Below are 14,021 nucleotides of genomic sequence, written 5' to 3'. Positions count from 1 at the left end.
GAAGGGGCAAGGGAACAGCATATATATAAATGCAAAGTATTTAGGGGGTAAGGAAGGAGCAGAATCACTGGAGGATTCTGGAAAGACCTCCAATAAATACAAGGAATTATACCTTGAAGCTTCTAGGCGATTCAAGAGGCAGAGTTTGTTTGAAAGTGTCTTTCATTTCTGGATCCTTCCCATGTTGGCTGCTACCATCCCCAGATCAGGTTATTAATCATCTCAAATCTGGTTAACTGGGGTAGAGTAAAAAATGCTCTGGGCTTTAAGCCCTAAATCACAGAGATCTAGAATTTCCTAGCTTTGTGACTATAGGCATATTGTTTAATCTCACTGTAGCTCTTTTTTTTTTTTTTTCAACTATAGAGTGGAGCTCCTAATGCCAGTTACACCTAATTCAGAGAGTCATTGTGTGGACAAAAGAGATAATGTTTGTGGTGTACCATATATGTATCTCATGAACAAAACTCTGGTCAGTTTGACACAACTAGACTAAGTACCTTGAGACTGAGGACAGAGGACCTGATATAGAATGTTGACAGAGTAAATAACAATAATTCTTGTTGAATGATTAACAAAGATAGAAAAATGTTTAAGAAAAAAGTATATTTAATATATTTAACATGTACTGGTCATTCTGCCATCTAGGGGAGGGGTGGGGGGAAGAAGGGGAAAAATTAGAACAAAAGGTTTGGCAATTGTCAATGCTGTAAAATCGCCCATGCATATAACTTGTAAATAAAAAGCTATAATAAAAAATAAAATAAAATAAATAAAGAAAAAAGTATAGTAGTTCATCTTTCCTCCCAAAATGGATAATCATTTTATAATACTATATTATATAGGAGATATATCAATTTGCAGATTTTTTTGAGGCTTTCAAACATGTTAGAGAAGCCATAAATTTTGCAATGTTTTTGCCTTTATTTTTAGGAGCCTGTGTTGATAATGTCATGGCTTCTTGTTTTCCCAGAGAATCATAGTCTTTAAAAGAAACATATTGACAGTAAAAGTTTTGCCACAAAAATACAAAGTGTATAGAACTTTTGGGATTCTACTGCAGTCTTCAAAACAGCCTTTAAATCTGTCAACCCATCATTTTTATCTTCTAGATATTCTAAATAATTCTTTCTAGATAGTATCTTAGTGGAACTTGTAGTTATAAGGAATAGCATTTGATAACTAAAACTTTCTGTAGGGAGTTAGGAGACTTAGGTTCACAGGATTGCTCTTTTCTTGTTTGTTATTTTACAATTCTTAGTAAAATGGTACCTTTATTATATTAATAAATGTCACTTCATGACAGATATGAACATGAAATCATTATTTTATTGAACCTAAGTGGCAGTTTGCATCCTTATGCTTAAATTGCCATTTGTCAATTAGCAACAGTTAAGTTATAACCTTTATGTGGAAAACCCATCTATTACCAGTAGAATGAGTATTTAAAAGTCACTTTCGAGTAGTGATAAAGAAGGAGACAAAGCCATTCCCCATCTTCATGAGATCAAGAGTAGCATACTGTATGTTTATGAAAGGACTGACAGACTTGAAAATGAAGTTTTTCCTTTTGAAAGATAATAAAATCCACTGGACCTTATGGAGTAGGGAGCTATGGTCAGGAAAGTGATCTCAGTAACAGACATCTGTAGAAACATGCCAACTATAGCCAGATTTTTTTTTTTATTACTTTCTCTTTTTAAGAAAAAGGGAAACGCAAATTAGTGCTACCGTAGGTATTCCCCTTAATGTTCTTAGTGTATATTTTCAGGGGCTATTGCTAGTTTTTAAACAACTTTGTAAAGAATCATAAGATAGTAACATTAAGAACTTGAAAAGAAGCAACTTAGTGACCTTAAGTTGAAGTCCAAAGACACCAAACAGGAACATTATTAGTTCTCTAGCTCCACTATGAGAAAAACAGCTCTGTGCTTCCATCCAGGCAGAGGAATGGGGCAATAGAGATGAAGTGAGATAGGTCTAGAGTCCCACCTTCCCCTAACAAAACCCATCCTTTCCCCATCCCCAGGGCATTCTTTTTTTTTTTAAGCTACTGTACCATTAGTCAGGTTATGAAATAAAGATTAATAAAAATCCAAAATCAAAAACCACCCAAGAAAAAGAAAAATAAAGTTTAAAAAAGTGTTTCAGTCTGAATTCAGCTTCAATCTAAATTCAATCTCTATCAGTTCTTCCTCTGGAGATAGATAGAATTTTTCATCCACAACTCCTTATTGTCTTGAATCAATGTGTTACTGAGATTCGCTAAGCTATTCTCAGTTGATCATGATTACAATATTGTTGTTACTGTGTACAATGTTCTTCTGGCTCTGCTCACTTCACTATGCATTAATTCATATAAGTATTCCCAAGTTTTTCTGAAAGCAACATGCTTGTCATTTCTAACTACCCAATAGTATTTCATTACAATCATATACCAAAACTTATTCAGCCATTCCTTAATTGATGGGTATCCCCTTAGTTACCAATTGTTTTCCATCACATAAAAAGCTACTATAAGTATCTTTGTACATATAGGTTATGGTATAAATAATGATAAATAAAATGATAAAATATGACAATTCTAGGAACTATTATTATTATTTTGTATCATTGTTGCATCAAGAGCACAAAAGACTAAGTTGAACTAAAGGGGGGAAGTAAGAAATGGAGGATCCTCATCGTCATAACTTCTGTAGTTACCATTCCTCTTCTTCATTCCCCCCAAAACAATCAGTTTCCAAGTCAACTTTACTTCCAGAATATTATCTTTTTTTCCTTTTTCTCTACTAATCCAGAAGCTGCTGTAGTTTAGGCCTTCAATATCGCTTGCTATAACTATAGTAAGTGCCAGCTTCCAAGACTCTCTTCTCTCTCTCTCATCCACCCTCTGCAGAGCTGCCAAAACAATCTAATACACAGACATAATCTGGCTGCTTTCCAACTTAAAAACTTTTAGTCACTGCTCATTGCCAATTTGATTAAAAACAAACTGCTTTCATCTGGCATTTATAGCTCTCTACAATGTGGCTCCTGCTCACCTTCCAAACTGCTTCATACAAGCACACTACTCCCTGTCACAAATTCTACATTCCAGCTAAAATGGAATACTGGCTGATTCCTAATATCAATATACCATCTCCCCTCACTATGTCTTTGAACAAATTATTTCCCCAGATCTGGAAATCACTCCTTCTTCATCTCTCATAATCATCTTCCTCCTAAGTCTAACCCATCTATCTCCTCCTCTGGAAAATCTTCCCAGATATTAGTATTTTCTACACTCTCCATTTTCCTTGTATTATCTTTATCAATGTACCTTGCTAGTATCCTAAGAAAAAATAATTTCCTTAAGGGCAAAGATCATTTTTTCTTGATTTTGTAGATGTACATCTCATATCTAAAAGAATATTTTCTACACAATCGTTTATTGTTGTTTAAATGGGTAGTCATTTTGGAGAATGAAGCTTTTCTTTCTTCAGCTCACCATGAGTACTGTTGGCTCCTGGAAGCAAGGGCAAAAGCCAGGCTGATATTCATAAAATTCAAACTATTGGTTGTATTTTTTGTTCTCTTAGTCTTTTGTTCTTTAAGTAGAGACAGGAACACTTATTTTCCTTATTTTCAAGAGGACCTTTACCACCACCATCATCAATTAATTTGAGGTGAGAGCACTTCTTGAACAAAGCCAAACTCCAAATGGGAAAAGTTTACAAATATTAAAAAAAAATCCTTCCCGTATTTCTTAATTGGCAGTCCTAAACCACAGTTTGCAAATGTTTATTTGATTTTCTATCCATTGTCACTTTATATACCTTTCATCATTACTGTTTTCAAATTATATTTGATTTTCTGCCCTTTCAACATTACTGTTTTAATAAATTATAGATCCCCATTTTCAGTTGACTTGAATTCTTCTGCTGATTACTATAACTTTCTTTACAAGCATTTGTCTAAATTTTACCAAATTGATTTTTATATTTCTTGCCAATAGCTTTCTCACTTTTTTTTTTTTTGCTTCTTTGTTTTTGTAAATTTCCTTTCTTCCACCTGGCTTTAAGCACTAAAAATATTAGGGAAATTGACATTACCTGTGTGACTTTGTGCAAATCACTGAATCTCATTGGATTTCAGTTTGCTCATCTATAAAATGAAAGAGTTCAATTAGATGACCTCTGAGGCTCCTTGTAGCTTTAGATATATGGTCCTAAATAAAATTTACCAATGTTATTCCTTCTCAATCAATGGGAATTCTATAGCATTCTTCTCCTCTCTCCTCAATCTGATCCATCCTCCATTTAGCTTCTACTGACTTTCATAAAGCAGTTGTCTAATTATGTCATTTCCCTGCTCTATAAACTTCACTTGATCCCAGGATCAAATATATAATCTTCTGTTTGACCTTTTAAAGCCTTTCCAAACCTAGCTTCTTTCTACCTTTCCAATCTTCTTACATTTTACCCCTCTCCACAAATTCTATGATACAGCTCCATGGGTTTTGAGTTCCCCATATCTTCAATTCCTGCATCTCCTCACTTCTGCCTCCTGGCTTTCCTACCTCCTTTTGCAGCAGACTTAAATCCCTTCCCCACTCTTAATATTCTCCTACCTTGAAATTATATTTCATTTCCACTGTGTATATCTTGAATGAACATAGTTATTTGCATGTTGCCTTCCCCCTAGAATGTGAGCTCCATGAAGGCAGGGATTGTGTTTTTGCCCTTCTTTGTATCCCAAATGCCTTCCATAGTGCCTGGCACACAGTAAATATGTAACAAATGCTTCTTGCCTATGGATTTTATCATCCATTTTTTTTGTCTTTATTCAAATCTCTTACTTCTTCTCCCTTTTGTTTCCATAGTTCTTATTTCATATTCATTCCTTACCTTAACCAAAAACTCACCTCAAAACCAACTTCCATAAAATGTGATTAAAAAGGACAAGGAGATGGTAAGTAGGAACAATGGAAATGTGAAACAAACTGAAGGTAATTCAGCTTTTATCCAAGCTTGTGTATAACAGGAAATCCTTCCCACCATTTCTTTTTCTCCCTTTATGGGAAGGGAGAGAAGGGAAGCTTTTTTTTTTTTTTTTTTTTTGCCAAGAGCCATTTGGATATTTATACATCATTTGAAGGAAATACAAAATTATCAACTTATAGAACTCAAGCAATGGGAGAGTGTTGTATCCATCTTTCAGATCACCATTGCCTGTGATTGCCTTGACTGAGCTAGCTCAAATAATTTTTCAGGCTATATATGACCTGTAGGCCAGACATTCCCTACCCCTGCTTTATGAAGACAAGGAAATATATGTGGTATTATTTCAGAACATATCAGTGGAAGAAAGTTTCTTTTCCAAGATTGTTGTAAACTGAAGATACATGGCAGGAAGGCATGAAAGAAAAGGTTTCTTAAAGGAAAGAAGAAGAAGAAGAAAGAATGGCAACATATCAGTGAAACTGAGAGCCTTCATGAAGGTAAACAGGAAATTAGGGAAACTTCTTTATTTGTCAGATACTCACAATAGCAGCCAAATGAGGATGCCTGATGATCCAAACATAGATAATATATTCCAGGATCATAGGTTTCTTGGAGATTTAAAGCTGGTAAACCTTAGGAACTGTACACTTCAGCCTCCTCATTTAAAAAACAAGAATAGTAATGTTGCCTTCATTGGTTTCCAATCCATATTTCCAACTTCCTCCCCAAAACCAAAAAGCAATTTGCATATACTCCAAGTGGAGAGAATCCTTCCTCAGACTTTCCCTATTGGAGCTGTGAATGTATATAATTTTGGAAACCCAGTAAGGGAAGAGGAGGTGAGAAGTGGAAGAAGAGAATGAAGGTACTCTCTAAGAATGAAATTCTATTGATTAACTTCAGTTTAGTATGAATAATAATATCTAACAGGTATATGACATGTTATTTCCAAAGGGCTTTACATATATTATTGCATACTGCTATGTCCAAAGGGTTATATATATATATATATGTATATGTATATGTATATGTATATTATACAAAATATTCACAAAAGCTCTTTTTGTTATGACAAAGAATTGGAAATTAAGGGGATGCCCACCTATTTGAGAATGGTTGAACAAATTGTAGTATATGGATGTAATGGAATAATATTGTGCTAAAGGAATTAAAAGGGAGATGGTTTTAGAAAAACCTGAGAAGATATATATGAATTGAAGCAAGTAAAGTGAACAAAAGCAGTAGAACATTAAAAATAATAACAGCAATAGTATAAATGATGATCAAATATGAAAGACTTAGCTATTCTAATTAATGTAATGATCCAAGACAATTCCAAAGGACTCATGAGGAAAAAATGCTCTCTACAACCAGAGAATTGATAATCTTTGAGTACAGAGTAAAACATACTCTTTTCATCTACTTTATTTTTTTCTTTTTATTTTCCCTTTGATGACATGATTAACTTGGAAATATATTTTGCAGAACTTCATAGTATTTATTGGTATCATAGTTCTTGTCTTCTCAATGGATAGGGGAGGGTCTAGAGGGAATAAAAGAATTTAGAAGTCAACATTTAAAAAAATGAATGTTAAAATAAATTTTAAAAAACAATTTTATTTATTTGATCCCCACTACAACCCTGGGAAGTAGATGCTATTATTATCCCCATTTTATAGACAAAAGAAACTAAGGCAGATAATCCAGTTTAGTTTGCGAAACAATAAGTATCTACTTTGGACAGGGCCTGGTCCTAGAAATATAAAAACAAAGATGAAATAATCCCCACCCTCTAAGAGTTTATAATCTAGTTTACTTAGGTAAGGATTACAAGAGTAGTAAGTATCCAAGGTCACATTCAAATTTAGGTCTTCCTTCACTCTATTCACTGAGCCACCTATCTGTTCCTGGGTATTTTTCTTTGATATGAATAAATGTTTTTCTTTTTTTTATGTCATTAGGAACCTTGTTTTACTGGAAGATGAGTTGACTGAATATAGTACAAGTACTCTAACAAGACCAGTTTTCCAACGCTTTAAAATCTGGGTTAAGGCAAAATGAATTAAAGCATTTAGTACTAAGGGTCTCCATGTTAGATATGGGAATCAGATTGGGTTGAGAGAGGTTAGGGTCCAAGACCTGGATCACACAAGCTTCCTCAGGCCAATCCTGTGATTTAATATATTCTAAATCATAAATCAATTTAGTCAACTGATTGTAGCATCAGAAGAATCCTGAAGGTGGATAGTAATTCTGGATACATTCCTCACCATGATAGATTACCATCCCGCTATTCATTAGCTCCAAGTCTATCTTTCCTTTTCCCCACAACACAGCTAGCTCATTTCCTTCTTTTTTTTCCCCACAGATTTGAAAAAAAAAAAAATAGAGATTTAACCATAAAAAGGAAAGCAAAATGAAATTCTTTCAAATTGGAAGGAAAGATCCAAGAAAAAGACTTCAAGTTTGGGGCCTTTTGAGTATGTACAGAAGAAAGTCTGTCTAATTATCTGGAAATTATGACTGGGGAGAGACAGCTTGTTGTGGTGGATAGAGGGCTGGCTTGCACTCCAGGAAGATTTGCGTTGTCAAGCCCTGATTCTAACACATGCTGGGTGGCTCTGGGCAAGTAATTTAACTTCTCAGTGCTCTAGGCAGCCCTCTAATTACTAAACAAGTGCTACTCTGCATTGATGAAAGGGCTTCCTACACCCATGAAATCTCAGGTCCAGACTCTTGTCCCATTCCTACAAAGACCAGTAGCATTACATTGAGGGGAAAACAGATTTTCCCACATTGCTTTAAGGTCTCTTCTCAGTTCTTTGTCCCCAACACAGGTTTCTATGGTTTAGAAGCTGAGAAAGGTAACTGGTGAGACCAAAAAGGGAACGAAAATGCCATACACTTCAATTCTACTTCTCTTACTTGTCTCTGACCTTGCTTTGGTATTTCATGTTATTGTCTTTCTTAAGGGCCAGGATTAAAAGTCTACAGCAGTGAAATTTTTCCCTTGCACCATCCTAAAATCTATTTTCTCCTAACTTTTATTTCCTCATTTCAAGAGACAATCCAGTGATCATTCATTAAGTACCTGTCATATTAAATACCTGTCCATTAAGTGCCTATTGATTAAGTAACTGTCACATAGAATGTCCAAAATTCTATTCTGGCAATACAGAGATGAAATCAGATATATTTCTTTTCCTCAAGGAGTTTATAATGTCCCGAAGGTATATAGAACATACATGAATAATTGTGATGATAGGTTATAATAATAGTTAATATTTATATAATGCCTACTATGTGATAGGCACTGTGCTAAGTTCTTTACAAATAATGTCTCACTTGATCCTTACAATAACCTACAATAAAGGTAGGCGCTCCAGTTCCAATGATCTTGTGATGAAGAGAGACATCTATACCCAGAGAGAAGACTGTGGGAACTGAGGGTGGTTTACAACATAGTATTTTCACTCTTTTTATTGTATTTTGTTTGCATTTTATTTTCTTTCTCATTTTTTCCTATTTGATTTGATTTTTCTTGTGCAGCAAGATAATTGTATAACGATATAGGCATATATTGGATTTAACATATATTTCTATCATGTTTAATATATATTGGACTATTTGCCATCTGGGGGAGGAAGTGGGAAAAGGGGGGGAAATTTGAATACAAGGTTTTGCAAGGGTTAATGTTGAAAAATTATCCATGCATATGTTTGAAAATAAAAAGCTTTAATAAGAAACCCAGAGAATGAATAAATAAATGTATATGTATAACAGTTTTTACATGTAATTAAAGAAAATAAAAATAATAAAAATTGATCAAATAATTAAAAATAAATGAATGAATAAAAAAGGTAGGTGCTATTATTACTCCCATTTTTCATTGAGGAAACTGAAGCAAACAAGGACTAAGTGACCAGCTCAGGCAGTCTCTTAGTAAATATCTGAGACTGTATTTGAGTTCATGTCTTTTTGACACCAGGCCCAGTGGTCTAAGTACTGTGCCACCTAAATGTGACAAAGTCCAAAGGAAAAATGCAGACAAGGAGCTTGAGGAAGAAGATATTAGTTTCACTGGGAGATCAGAACAGACTTCAGAGTATTTTATACCAGAACTTGACCTTGATGGATGAAAAGGATCTCAAAAAATGGGGAGGAATAGTGTCTGTGCTAAGTAGGCATCTCAGCCAGTGGATATGAGTGGGATCAGAGATTGAAGGATTAGATTGGGATTAGCAGGAGAGAGAGAGAGAAGAAGAAGAAGAAGAAGAAGAAGAAGAAGAAGAAGAAGAAGAAGAAGAAGAGAAGAAGAAGAAGAAGAAGAAGAAGAAGAAGAAGAAGAAGAAGAAGAAGAAGAAGAAGAAGAGAGAGAAAAGAGAAGAGAGAAGGAGGGAGAGAGAGAGAGAGAGAGAGAGAATAAAAGTAAAAAAGGTTGGAAAAAATAAGCTGGAAACATCCTGGGGACTTTAAATGGAGTTTGTCACAGGACTAGAGAGTTAGCAGTAGAGAGACATTAAAGATGTTTAAGCAAAAAAATGGAGTTATTGGGACTTTGATATTGGAAGTTGATTTTGGCAGCTCTATAATTGATGGAATGGAGAGGGGAGATGCAGACACTCCAGTCAGATGTCAGCTATTCTCCTGACAGACTTAAATTAGTGACTATATGAAGTGAGGAGAGGGGACAGATCTGAAGTAAAATGAACAGGACATGGCAAATGACAGGATACAGGAAGGGAAGGAGAAGAGCAATCATAGATAATTCTGAAGTTTTTAGCCTTAGTATTTCAATGGATGGTATTCTCATCATCAGAAAATACCCAGGAAATTGGGAGAGAGAGATTTGAAAGCAAGATGATAAATGCTGTTTGGGATATGTTGAGTTTGAGAAGATAACAGGATATCCGGGAAGATGAGTCTATCAGATAATTGTAAATGAACTTAGGAGGAAGATGAGACTGGATATTAAATGTAGCAGTTATCTGCACAGAGGTGATAATTGAAACCACAGGAGTGCCTGAGATTGCTACAGTAGGGAACGTCAAGGAGACTTACTATCCTCTTGTGGGGGGAGGTGATGGGAGGATGGAAGAGTAGGGGTAGTAAAAAGTTATTAGCTATAATGAGATAGGAAATCCAGCCTGGCTGGATCTTTCCAATCTGCAAGAGGTGAACTTGATGATTTGATAAAGGAAGAAGAGATAACTTTCAATGCAATATATAGACATGTAATCTTGGAATATCAGAAAAGGGTTAGAACAGAATGTTAGATAACCTAGTCTGGGAAGGAGAGGCAAGGAGGAGCAAATAGAGGCTATGTAGTCTCCCCCTCTCATCTTATAGATAAGGAACTGAGGGTTAGTGATTTGTTTCAAATCACCAGTGGCCATAGTAGGAGCTGAACCCAAGCCTACTTGACTCCAAGTCCATTGTTCCCTTCCCTATATCATGGAAAACCAACGAGTAAAGGAGACTGAGAGACAAATAGTCTTGGTGCACAAACTTTGACTCAGGATATTCTCTTTCAGAAGCTACCAAGAAGGCATTGTTACTTTGCTCATCCTCTTTTCTTCCCTCTTCCTTTGCTACCTCTTAGGCTACTCAAAACATCATGTTAATGAATATTTTTCAGTGGATCTTAAATCTATACTTACCATCTTCTCTCCCGAGTTTTCAGAGTCTCACTCAAAAGTATATGAAATAATGGAGAAATAGATATTAGAAGCAAGTAGCATATCATTAAATTAACAAAGATTCTTTACAACCTGTGAGTTTATTAACCTATCAAAGAAAAAAGAAATTATAATTTATGCCATATTTAGATATGTCTTTAAAATATCAGTTGCTTTCTTTTTCTGCTTTTTTTTTCCCTCCCAGGATATTTGTGATGATAGAATGATGTACCATTTGTAAAGTGCTTTGCAAATTTTAAAGCACTATATAAATATTCTTGTGGTTGTTATATCTTTACCGATAAAATGTGGTAGAGTTCTATAGAGAAGGCAAAGCTGAAAAAGCATGGGATATGGGGCAGCTAGGTAGGACAGTGGATGGAGGCTCAGCCTTTAAGTCAGGAAGATCTGAGTTCAAATGTGATCTCAGACACTTAATACTTCCTAGCTGTGTGACCCTGGGCAAGTTACTTAATCTCAATTGCCTAAGCAAAAAAAAAAAAAAAAAAAAAGAAGAAGAAGAAGAAGAAGAAAAGAAAAGAAAAGATAAGAAAAGAAAAGAAAAAAAGAAAAAAAGAGCATGGGATTTGGATTCAGAATACTTGGATTTGAGACTTGGATCTACCATTTACTAATTTTGTAACCTTGGGCAAGGAATTTCTTCTCTCTGAGTCTGTTTCCTCATTTTCCTCAAAAGAGAATGGTAATATTTGCACTATTTATATTCAGAGAGTTGTCAGGAGTGAAGAGCCATACACGGTATAAACTATCATCATTAGACAACATTCTGCTAGTTTGGCCCTCCAGTTTCTATAATATTTTTTGAGAGGCTTATGGTGTTCAATGCTAGGTCATGAATAGAAACTTGGAGACACACTAATCCCCTACCCACTCGATCTGCTACTGATTCATCCCAGATTTTTTTTTTCTTATTGGGTTTTAAGGTACTTTAGTGAGCATATTCTGCAGTATTTCCAGAAATCACTAAACTAAATCACAGAAACTCTAACTGATTCAGTCCCAACCCCAAAATAAACTGCTCTTTTTCTCCCTTAGAATAGTTTTCCTTCTGTCAAGCTCAAGCTTTGAAGTTACAGTTTTAGGGGAAAAAAAGTAATCCTTGCCAATCTGCATCAAGTGAAATGAGTTGTTTTAATGTGTATTTCTTATTATATATGAAATGGAACAGATTTTCATGTGTTAATTTATAATTTTCAAATATCTTTATATCTTTTGACTACTTATATATTAGTTAAGTGGTTCTTGTTATATATTTATGTCAATTTCTTATATATTTAGGATATCAGGCTTTAACTTATAATATTTGAGGCAAATATTTTTCCTACTCTAATGTTTCTCACAGGTTTTCTTATTTTATCTTCATTGATTTTTTTCTTTTGCTGAGGCAATTGGGGTTGAGTGACTTGTAGAGGGTCACAAAGCTAGGAAGTATTAAGTGTCTGAGGCTGGATTTGAATTCAGGTCCTCCTGACTTCAGGGCCAGCACTCTACCCACTATGCCATCTAGCTGCTAGCTGCCCCATTCATTGATTTTTTAATAAAAATACAGGATTTTTCTGTATTGAAATTTGTCTTTATAATCTCCCTAACCCCCCCCCCCTTTTTTTTTTTGGTTAGGAATTCTTTCCTAGCCATAGTTGTGAAAGTATTTAATTTCTTCTTTCCTTCCTTCCTTCCTTCCTTCCTTCCTTCCTTCCTTCCTTCCTTCTTCCTTCCTTCTTCCTTCCTTCCTTCCTTCCTTTCCTCCTCCCTTCCTCTCTCCCTCCCTCCCTCCCTTCTTTCTTTCTTTCTTTCTTTCTTTCTTTCTTTCTTTCTTTCTTTCTTTCTTTCTTTCTTTCTTTCTTTCTTTTTCTTTCTTTCTTTCCTTCCTTCCTTCCTTTCTTTCCTTTCTTTCTTTCTTTCTTTCTTTCTTTCTTTCTTTCTTTCCTTTCCTTTCCTTTTCTTCTTCTTTCTCTTTCTCCTTCTTCTTCCTTTTCCTCTTCCTTCTTTTTCTCCTCTTCCTCTTCTTCTTTCTTTTTCTTCCTCCTTCTTCCTTCTACCTCTTCTTCCTCTTATTTTTTTTAAATGGTGTAACCTTTTATATTTAGATAATGCTTTGGTTTTGAGTTTGCTATGTTATATAGTCTCCCTGTTCTCTGGCAATCTGTCTTGTTGCCCCAGAGAAACTTTATTTCCTATTATTTTTAATAATACCTTCCTTTACCAGTACTACAGTTATTTCAAGAGAACTCTAGCTACCACATTGTACTTCATTCCCTATTTTTCACCCATCTCCTTCATAGTCTTACCAACCATACCTCACCTATACTTTTTCTCCCTCCCCCCTCCAGTGCCATTGTTCATTGTTCCTGAATGAGGTGTGTCAATCCACTCCTTTATGGCCCACTCACCAAGGCAATAACTTTCCAGACCAAAGTGCCCCTTCCTGGCCACCACTCCCTTTTACATTTCTGAAACCTAGTTTGCCCATCCTCATTACTTCTGAAGATCTTTAGTTCTAATATAATGCTTTGCAGGAAAAAGAACAAAATTTTACCATCACTACCTTCAAGAATCTAGTAAGCAATTAAGGAATCTCACAATATTATAAATTTTAAGATTTTAAAATTTCTTAGTTTAGAAAGTATAGTCTTTGGGAAAATATAGGTCTATATAAAACTATGCAGTCATTTGAAAATTAGGGTTTAGCTGAACCTCAGAATGGAAATCCTCTAGGACAATAGATTAGAAACACAGAAAATAAATATGTTCTTAGCAGAAAAAAGAAGGAAGCTTTGAAGAAGATGGTGATATTCAAACATTCCTTAGTATGGCATTTCAGGTTTCATCTTTTCAGGGATTTTCTTTAATCCTATATATTCTTCTGTATCTCTGCCCCAAAGTAGCACACAAATATGGTACCCTATTCCTTCCTTTTTTGCACTATCAGATTTTCTCAGAAACCTTTTTTTTAAATACTCCTTAAAATTTTTATTGATGAACATTTTTAAAAACATCACTGTCACTTCTAAATTTGGTCTTTTTTTCCCATCTCCAACCATCAGAAAAAAAACCCAAATTAATCTATTAGCTACAGTGTCTCATAGATGGGCAGAACACTGTTTGTTTCACCTAATCAGCCTGCTGAAACCATAAATGGTTCTTTTTGAAAAAGTTTGAAATGAAGAGATTTTTAAGAGCTATTCTTTTTTTTACCCTGAGACTAGCTGCTCAATTAGCAACTTGCAGTCTAGTTGATTTCCTGGTAACATAACCTTTTTTTTTTTACTGCAAACCTTTCAGAAAAGTTTTCAGTTACTTCCTCTTAGTCATCTTCTTGGAGAGTCTTTTTGTTTGTTTG

This window comes from Antechinus flavipes, chromosome 3 (genome assembly GCF_016432865.1).
Source record: "Antechinus flavipes isolate AdamAnt ecotype Samford, QLD, Australia chromosome 3, AdamAnt_v2, whole genome shotgun sequence".
In the NCBI taxonomy this organism is placed as follows: domain Eukaryota; kingdom Metazoa; phylum Chordata; class Mammalia; order Dasyuromorphia; family Dasyuridae; genus Antechinus; species Antechinus flavipes.
The sequence above is the reverse complement of the archived record's forward strand: the minus strand, read 5'-3'. Positions refer to the sequence as shown.